The sequence below is a fragment of the Panthera uncia genome (genome assembly GCF_023721935.1).
Source record: "Panthera uncia isolate 11264 chromosome B2 unlocalized genomic scaffold, Puncia_PCG_1.0 HiC_scaffold_24, whole genome shotgun sequence".
In the NCBI taxonomy this organism is placed as follows: domain Eukaryota; kingdom Metazoa; phylum Chordata; class Mammalia; order Carnivora; family Felidae; genus Panthera; species Panthera uncia.
In genome coordinates this window covers 48,023,547-48,033,568 of record NW_026057580.1, presented here as the reverse complement: position 1 = coordinate 48,033,568, position 10,022 = coordinate 48,023,547, and the positions used below count along the sequence as shown (strand labels likewise).

The 10,022-nt window shown below is 39.7% G+C and overlaps 2 long non-coding RNA genes across 2 annotated transcripts; both read left to right on the top strand.

The window, feature by feature from the left end:
* Nucleotides 1-4,851: 4,851 nt before the first annotated feature.
* On the top strand, nt 4,852-5,604 carry LOC125938117 (uncharacterized). The gene is made up of 2 exons (XR_007462619.1): nt 4,852-4,971; nt 5,171-5,604. It is a non-coding gene; the product is annotated as an uncharacterized LOC125938117 (long non-coding RNA).
* Nucleotides 5,605-7,848: 2,244 nt separating this feature from the next.
* Nucleotides 7,849-8,432, top strand: LOC125938116 (uncharacterized). The gene is made up of 3 exons (XR_007462618.1): nt 7,849-8,002; nt 8,162-8,210; nt 8,348-8,432. It is a non-coding gene; the product is annotated as an uncharacterized LOC125938116 (long non-coding RNA).
* Nucleotides 8,433-10,022: the final 1,590 nt, after the last annotated feature.

Genomic DNA, 10,022 nt, shown 5'->3' with positions numbered 1-10,022 from the left:
GGTGCAGCTCATGGAATAAATAAGAGAGTCGATAGGGTATGTGCAGGGAAGGGAGACCTAAGACTGGCCTGCGGAGGCAAAGGTGGAATTGATGGACCAGGTAACCTTTCTTGTTTCCTCATTTTAGAAAGCCACAAAAAAGGGGAGCCCTAAGTAAGCTCCCAACACTGTAATCCTGTTATTTTAAATCTGCAATGACCCAGATTTGCTCCATTTGTGTACTTTCCCCAGCAGTACGCCAAGCAAAAGACACTAGCAAAGGTCAAACTGACGTGGAGAAATAGTATGGGAAAATGTGCCAAGCTGACCAGGATGGGGCTGAGTTTACCAAGTGTGTTTACCAAGGCCCACATGGTGGAAAGAGAGAGTAGTGCTATTACTTCTGATACTGAGTGAGACGAAGCTGAGGTTTGTGGAGTCTAAATGTCAAGAAAGGGTGAAATGAAAATTTCCTGGTGTGTGATCAGTGTTACCACTAAAACACGTTGGAATGGCGGGAAGACCAAATTTGTGCTGTCTACAGCATGTATAAGTGAGGTACTATTGAGGCTGAACAACAACCTCTATGAGGGAATTAAGGGAATAAGTATTGCCAAGTGTGTGACTTTTCATTCCCAGAAAGAATAATAATCAGGTTGTTATCCTCAGAGGTAAGCAGAGCTCCTAAGAAGGAAGCTCCTCCTGCTGCTTTAATATCATCTTTCATACAAAAACAAACAAACAAAAAAACACTGAGAAGGATTACTTCCAAATTCAGCCTCAATGATATACAATAAGTGATAACCACACAAATGATGGAAAGGATTCCTATGTAGACCATCATGCCACTTTTCTTACCTATATGTAAGGGAGCCATCTGCTGTCAAAACAGGATCCTACAGCTACAAATTCTTCCACTTCTCCCTGCAACTACTTAACTGCATAAGCTAGTTCCAGACCAACAATTCTATAGAATTCTGTAGAATCCGAGAAATTGACATAAATCACTTTTAGAGAGAAGTAACTCAGAGTACCCAATCTGTTTTGCAAGTCAGAAGATATTCATTTCTTCTGAATATTCATTTTGCAAGTCATAAGATATTCACTTAAATACATTTATTACATACTGCAATTCTCAAAGAGGGTTCTGTCTTGCAGGAATTAATACGGCAGTCTGTAATCACAAACGTCCCTGTCAATTTCCTTCTTCGTGTTTTTGGTAATATTATTCCTTCCTCAACTTGTCTTTGCCTGTCCCAGTCCCACCCAACCCACATCCTCAGTTCAAGCCTTATTGCATTCATGAAGACTCTGTCATTGCTCTAGCATACAACGACCTCTCCTTGGACCTCTGCTGTACCAGTTGGCACATCATCGTCCACGCACCGCTTCATGGTAACGTATGCTGACGGCCAGCATACCACACATCCGCACTGTTGTAAGCACTTCACTTGTATTAACCTGTTCAGTTCTCGTAACAACCCTATGAGGTAGTTACTATTACAATCCCCATTTTGCAAAAGAGGAAATTGAGCCTGAGCGAGGCTAAAAAGACCCCTGTCCAACACCATCAAGGCTATCACACCGTGTGGCCACCATTAAACTCACACGTCAGCCTTTCCCATTTGCTTATAAGCACTCAGAGAACAAGAACCGTGTTGTAACATTCTTCAGGAGTTTTCACGGTGCCTGGCCTGGCGCTAGGATCTTAGGGGCTGATGTCCACAGCTTTACCACAGTTTACTAATTTTACAGTAAGTCAGAAGACTGTGAGAAGAAGATCATTTTGTCCCATTTAATCAGGCACATAAAAAAAGAGATACTACAGTAATACCAAGAAACTTGTACTGAGGATGTACTATGAGCCAGGCACCGTGGTAGGTATGTTTATATACTAACTTATTGAATCCTTTGAATAAGTCATTTAAGAAAGGTATGCTTATACATATTTGGCCCTTGAGGAAACTGAAGCACAGAGAGGTAGAGTAACTTGCTTGAGGTCACACAGACTCCAGCCTATGCCTAATCTACATGCTATCATCTCATACTTACTACATAAGAATGCTTCTCTGCAAAGGAGTTTAGAAATTTTGAAGGCTATAAAATGAAAATGACCTTCCCCATCTTATACCAACTCTCAATCTTGCAGGAGTGGTACAAGAAGGTGAGTCTCCACAGATGCATTGCACTGTCCCTTGGGGACCTCACTGGTTACTGCTGCCACCATGAGCTGACCTCAGGGGGGCACTGCTCCCCTTTTAACACCTTGGCTTTGACACGTTTGCTTTTAAAACTCACAGCAATCCTAAAGCAAGTCTGGAACATTTAAATCAGAATTTGCCAAAGTCCAGGGTAATAAAACAAAGAAAGAAAGAGCGTAACAAAGAGTACCATAATCTGCTTATAAGATGTACCCTGCTGAGGGCGCCTTGGTGGCTCAGTCAGTTGAGCATCCAACTTCAGCTCAGGTAACAATCTCATGTTTGTGAGTTCAAGCCCCATATCAGGCTCTCTGCTGTGGGCAAAGAGCCTGCTTTGGATCCTTGGTCCCCTCTCTCTCTGCCCCTCCCCAGCTCATCCTCGCTCTCTCTCTCTCTCTCTCTCTCTCTCTCAAAATAAATAAATAAACTTAAAAAAATAAAAAAGATGTGGCCTGCTTGAACTAAATGTACGCTTGACCTTCCTTCCTGCTGAGGCTCCATTCTTGTGTTTACCCCACAAGAGCACTCACCTGGCACCCTTCCTCTTCAAAGTCATGAGGCCGTTAGAGGGCTTGGTCCAGGAAAAATAAGACCCTTCTGTGGGATGAGACAGAATTCAGATTCCTGTTTCCTGCTTCTTCCACAGATGACAGACCCTGGCATTGAACGCTTTCTTGGGGAGATACCTTCCCGTTAGCCACTCCCTCCAGGAATGAGACCTGTTTTTAAGGCTAATAGGACATCCTAAATCTAATGCCTCTATAATATATTTACATGTACAGTAGTAGATGGCCACAAACCAATGTCGTTGGCCAGGGTATCAAAAAGAATTCTCATACCAGAATGCCCAAGAGATTAATGAAGCCAATACAATGAATGAACTCCAGCCAAGAGCTCATCTCCCAAAACATGTGCATGTGCACAGGAGCCTGCATGCGCATGGATTAGAGGGTGCTGATGGGCATTTTTGTTTCCAGATACTGTAATCTGAGGTGCTAATGACTGGGAGATCATCAAGGAGACTATGTATGGAGATAAAATCATTGAGGACAGTATATTCACGATCACTTCTACTGACACTGCCTCCAAACCTTTTTGTCTGCTGCTGCCAGGAGCCTGACTACCTTGAGGAGAATGAGACCCATAATTAGAGATGCTCAAAAAGCTATCCATTAATTTAATTAAATGCCTGTTTAATGCTTTTATTTAAAAAAAAAAAACAACTCTTTCTGAATTTAGCAACAACGCTTTCTTTACCTAGAAGTCTTTTTCTGGGGCTTGTTTTGGGATCAATTTGGTCTTAGCCTCTAGTGAATCCACCCCATCTAGTCCCAGGATATATAGGCTCTTATGTGTTCCAGCAATTCTTGCTTTTAAAAAAAAATTATTTATTTAATTTGAGAGAGAGTATATGTGCACATGCGAGGGGCAGAGAGAAAGAGAGGGAGAAAGAGAGAATCCCAAGCAGGCTCCAAGCTGTCAGCGCAGAGCCTACCTTGGGACTTGATCTCTCGAGTGGTGAGATCATGACCTGAGTCTAAACCAAGAGTCAGCCGCTTAACCGACCGAGCCACTCAGGCGCCCCTCCAGCAGTGCCTTCTAACATGGCACATATCACAAGTATAAGGCACTGCAGAGGCAGTGGTTATTGTTAAGAATAGATGAAATAGTTTCTTCTACTCGAAAAATATTTCCTTCCTGATCGTTTAGAAATAATGTTATCAATCATGTCTGTTTTGTAGATGCAACTGTAAATAATGTTATCAATCATGTCTGTTTTGTAGATGCACAGAAAAGGAAAACTTTTCTGTGGACGTAGATATCTGTGACATCTTTACACAAAGTAAAGTTCTGTAAATCTGGCCTGCAGGCCAAATTAATTACCCTGCCTGTATGGCTTGTAAGCTAAGAATAATTGTTATATTGTTAACTACTTGAAAAAAACAAAGAGCAGTAATACTTTGTGACATGTGACAGTTACACCAAATTCAGATGTCAGGGTCCATAATAAACTTGGATTGGAACCCAGCCACCCTTGTCCTGGGTGTTGTTATGACAGCTTCTGCTCCACATCGGCAGAGCTGAGGAGTTGTGACAGAGCTGGTATGGCCTGAAAAGCTGGAAATGTTTCGTATCTGGTTCTTTACAGAAAAAGTTTAGCAACCCCTGACATTGTGTATCAGACTGTCTTCCTTTGATGAACAAACTATATCTTCATTCTTTTTCAAGTCGTCTTAGAAATTACAAATGTAATTTGTAAGGAAATAAGAGACCCAAAGAGGTTATAAATAGTTTGAGTGATATAGAACCTGAGCTAAAACACTTGGCCAAATTACTTAAGTTCCCTACACCTTAGCTCTATTATTTACCAAAAAACAGTGCTGACCTCATACAGTTGCAGTAGAGGGGAATGGAAATAGCACATAAGGGGTTTAACACAGTGTCTGGCATAAACGTTTACTAAAAGTAGCTATTTTTATTAGCTAATAATATCATTATTACTATTAAAATTCAGATCTTTTGACTTATCCTAATACCCTTTACACTATAATAAACTGTACTTTCCCCCAAAGAAAAAACAGGGATAGGTTATATAATCATTGATTTTAAAATATTATTGCTTTTTATCAAGACTTGAGATAGTTTCTACTCACTCTCCAGACATCTGATCCTCTCATATCCTCGTTTCTACCAGTGTGACATCATAATGGCCACAGATGGTCTTTTGGTAAATGGATATCACTCAGGAAGACCTTACAACCATTTCTCCTCTTCTATCTGCACAGTGAGAGTAAGAATGCTTGTTCTACATAACTGGAAGCTCAAAGGAGATAGTAGATATGTAGGCTCTTTGAGAAGTGAAATGTCTTTGCAGTAAAATTATACATGTATGGGGCCTTTTGTAAAGTAGGCAATTCCTAAGATTGCTATCTGTTCATAGGCTGTTGAGAGTCTTATCATGTGAACTATGACCTAAATATAACCCTTAGTTTCTCCTGATTTGGAGAAGAGCGAGAAATGCCCAGCTCAGAACCTTGGAGACAGTGCCAGCGATGGAAGAAGAGAAGTTGTCAGGAGAAAGTGAACAAATGAGGGATGTTCTGGAGTTCTTGCCTGCTGTGTGCCTAAGCACTACCCACCCCGTGTCTCTCTCTGTGGACCTGGTATACTTGTATCCATGTGCCTTCCTTTCTTCCCCATCTTCCTTTTTGCTCCTGTCTTCCCTGTTCCCTTCCTCCATCTCCCTCCCTGCGCACCGTCCTTTCTCCTCCTCTCTTACTTTATCCTCAAGAGTGTTATTAGTTTTTATGCAACAAAATACTTCTCTTCCATGTCCTTAATGTTATATTATTCTTCCACTCATGTAAATGATTGTTTCATGTTACTTGAGATGAAAGAAATAAATAGGACTCTATTACACTTATCATGATGAGCACTGAGTAATGTATAGAATTTTTGAGTCGCTATATTGTACACCTAAAACTAATATAACACTAGATGTTGACAATACTGGAAGTTAACTGGTAAATAAATAAATAAAAGACTTTATTGTTTGCAAAGCTCTTTTCCATGATTTAATTTGTTAATCCTTAGGTCTTCTCACCCCATTAGAAAGCAATGTTCCAAATTACAAAAACAAATGACAGCAAAGAGCTTTTACCTATTTTTTATTTCCTAAATAGAAAAGTTCCTCTTAACTGAAGAGCTTCCTGAGTCATGAATCTGGAGTATCACCTGGTTGATTTAGCTCCTTATTTCCTGATCTTACTGTGGATATCTTTCTCTGATCCATTTTGAAGATGTTCATGATCATGTGTTGACTTAACTAGCAAATTCCTAATTCTGTAGCATGGTATTGGAGGGCCTCCATGATTACCTGTGACCTCTCTTTCCAGCTTCATTCCTCATGACCCCTCTTTATGTACCATTTTGTTTACATTTCCCTGACTGTGCCTTTCCTCATAAATTTCTCTCTGCTTAGATTACCCTAACTTCTTTTTACCAAATCTGCCAATTGAGATTCAACTAGTCCTTCAAGGCCCTGATCACAACTAAACCATTATATTTCTCACAACTCCTACATCCCGTTGTTAATGCTTTCCCTGGAGCACTCTGGAATTGTGTTGTTATTATTATTATTTATAAACCCATCATCCATCATGGATGGATCCATCCATCCATCAACCCATCATGATATATCTCTAATTCCTGCAAATTTAGTACAATGATTGCACATAATAGGTTTTCCACAAATGCTTAATGAATGACCAAACCTACCATCTCCAGCCTAAATTCTCTATACAAGTTATGAAAACAATTCAATTTTTAAGGGTTTTCATTACATTTTGGAGTCAAATCACCTTCCTTATTAAGTACCAGATTTTACCTTAGCATTTTTGACATGATGTTTGATATGCCACTGCTAGGTGTTTTTCTACGTAAAATCATAGTTCTGGGAAAAATGAAAAACATCTGCCATAGGCACTTATTCAAACACTACAATCACATAAGGACTAGGCAAACATGATTCTGAATCTGATGCTAACCTTTAGGACGGCTTTAGGTTTTACAAAACGATAACATGACCTCAAGGCTGGCTTTACTTTTAGATTCCAGTAATCCAGAAAACACTCCATTTTATTTATTTTTCTGCGATGGGTCATAAAGTGTGACATTGACATGGTGGAAAAAATTACATCTGAATCCATTTGTAATTGAAAGAGAATATGTTTGATGATATATTTTGGAAGTGCCCCCTCTACAAAGAAAGTAGGAATCCGTTATATAATCATTTATTTTAAAATGTTAATGGTGTTTTACTAAGACTCAAGACATCTGATCCACTAATGTCCTCAAGTTTCTGCCAAGGTGACATCATAATGACCACAGATGGTCCTTTGGGAAATGGATATCACTTACTCAGGAAGAGAATGCAGTATATTTTCAGCTCAGATTTCTTAGCAACATAAGGAATTAATTTGGGTAAAATCAAAAGCCATTTCCTCTAAAAGCTACTGTTTTTTACCCTTTTCAAGTTCAGCAATTTCCCCCCACACCCAGATTTTTTTTTTAACTTTATTTTCACCCAGACTTTTTCATGTTTCCTTCTAAAGGTTTATATAACCTATTCTTAATTAAATTAAATTAAATTAAATTAATTAATTAAAAAAATTTTTTTTGAGAGAGAGACAGAGTGTGAGGGAGGGAGGCGCAGAGAGAGAGGGGACACAGAATCCTAAGCAGGCTCCAGGCTCTGAGCTGTCAGCACAGAGCCCCACATGGGGCTCAAACTCAGGAACCATGAGATCATGATCTGAGCTGAGGTCATATGCTTAGACTGAACCAGCCAGGTGCCCCTCCTCATGACTTTTTATAAACAATCCCTTTTTTTCTGTCATAAAGCTTTTTATGTTTATGGTGGTTTTTTGTTTGTTTGTTTGTTTTGTTTTGTTTTGTTTTTAAGTAAGCTCTATACCCAACATGTGGCTTGAACTCACTACCCTGAGATCAAGCGTTGTATGCTCTACTGACTGAGCCAGCCAGGAGCCCCAGGGCTTTTTTGTTTAAATAGAAATAAATGAAATACAAAATTGAGTGTAGGTAAAATAGGGACCAGAGAGGTGCAAGAGAGGTGGCTTGGCCCTGGGATTATGGGGGTGGGGGGAGGAATATGTACAGATGTGTCCATGATGGAGGAGAATAGCATTGTCACTTTTTCTGTCTTCTCAATCACCTTCTCCCTCTGCAGAAACCTGTGTCCCCAATGGCACTCCCAGTGACCCTCAAATGGACCCTAATGCCATCCTTTGAGATGAAAGAGGGTAAGTGTTCATGCTATTCCACAAGTTGAGTTCGAGGTCTCCCTGAAGGGATGAATCATAGGTTAACTCTTCAGAAACACAGTTTGTGAATAAGAGCTGATGGATTGGATATTGATTAAAAGCCATGCCAGAGATCTTTTTTCTCCTCTTCATTTGCAGACTCTCAAAAACTGACCCTCTCTCAACTCTTGCCTGGCTCCTGGCACAAGTAAATAGCTAAGTGCATGTTTATGTTTTATCACAGCGTGAGGGGCATTTGGGGCAAAAACCATATATTTGAAGCAATTTAGAAACTCATCTTAGGCAATTTGCCAGAGAGTTAAAACATTAAACGATTCCTTCTAGGTGCTCCATATCATCACTTACTGTTTTAGCAATGAAGTCTATTGAGGATTGCAAGGCTCCCTCTGCTCCTATCCCCCACTTGCTCATTCTCTCTTTCCAAATAAATGAAATAAACTTTTAAAAAATTGCTATGATTTTACTTCTCTCTAGATAATAAAATGGTGATATGTATCAACATGGATAGATCTCAAAAACATAATGTGAGGTGAAAAAGGCAAGCGTCAGAATAATGTATTCAAAATAAGAGCATCTATTTAAAGTTTATCTCTTATTTCTGAGTACAAAAGTGTAGTAAAATGAAGACTGGGAGGGTGTGCACTCAGGAGAGTGACCATCTCTAAGGAGGGAAGAAAATGGAACTGAAAAGAGAACAGGAGACCTACATTTTATCTGTGTTATTTTATGTGTGTTATTAGAATATATAAAGCAAACATGACCATGCTATGGACTGAATGTGTTCCTCCAAATTCATATGTTGAGATTCTAATCCCCAGTGAGGTGATGTTAGGGGCTGGGGCCTTTGGCAGGTAGTGGGGTCATAAGGATGGAGCCCTTGTGGATGCAACTGGTGCCCTTACTAAACACACACACAGACTTGACTTTGCTTTCTCCCTCTGCTCCCTGCCGTGTGAGGACACAATGAACCAGACTGTCATCTGCAAGACTGTCATCACTCTGGGTCTGCTGGTGCCTTGATTCTGGATTTCCCGGCTTCATATCTGTGAGAAATAAATGTTTGTTGTTTAAGTTACCAGTCTGTGGCATTTTGTTATAACACCTTGAGCTGATTAAGACAATGACCAAATGTCGACATTTGTTCATTCTGAGTAGTGGACTATATAGGTGCTTCTTATATGATTCTCTGTACTTTTCTGTATTAAAATAAAACAAAACAAACACACAGGAACCAGAAAGTATTGAGCAAGAATTAGAAGAATGAATCAGGTATATATATTTTTTCTATGTCTGATCACTTTAATCTCCAGCTATTTCATTTAGTTTTAGATCATAAAATAATTCTGAATTTTTTCCAAGAGTCAGAATAGCCTTATGATAGATAACTACTTACTCTATTGTATTCAAAAAGCACAGCAGCTGGGCTTTATAAAATTAGCTGCTTGTTGATCCTAATAAGGTGTAACTTTTGCTACTAATTAGTTTCAGAAGACAGATTTGCATTCAAATTTAACACATTATTGTGTTAAAGAAGAGACCACATCTTGATAATTTTTTTTAATTTTAGTATCTTATATATAGTAGATGTTCAATAAATATCTTTGAAATCCATGAAACTAATTTTTTTAAGTTTATTTATTTATTTTGAGAGAAACAGAGAGAGTGCGAGTAGGGGAGAGGCAGACAGAGAGGGAGAGAGGGAGAATCCCAAGCAGGCTCCGCACTGTTAGCACAGAGCCCGACTTGGGACTCAATCTTGTCAACTGTGAGATCATGACTGGAGCCAAAATCAAGAGTTGGACACTCAACAGACTGAGCCACCCAGGTGCCCCTCCATGAAACTAATTTATCCTTTTCTCAGCATTAAAAAAAATTAGCAACAAGAGGGGCGCCTGGGTGGCTCAGTCTGTTGAGCGTCTGACTTCGGCTCAGGTCTGGATCTCGCAGTCTGTGAGTGTGAGCCCCATGTCAGGCTCTGTGCTGACAGCTCAGAGCCTGG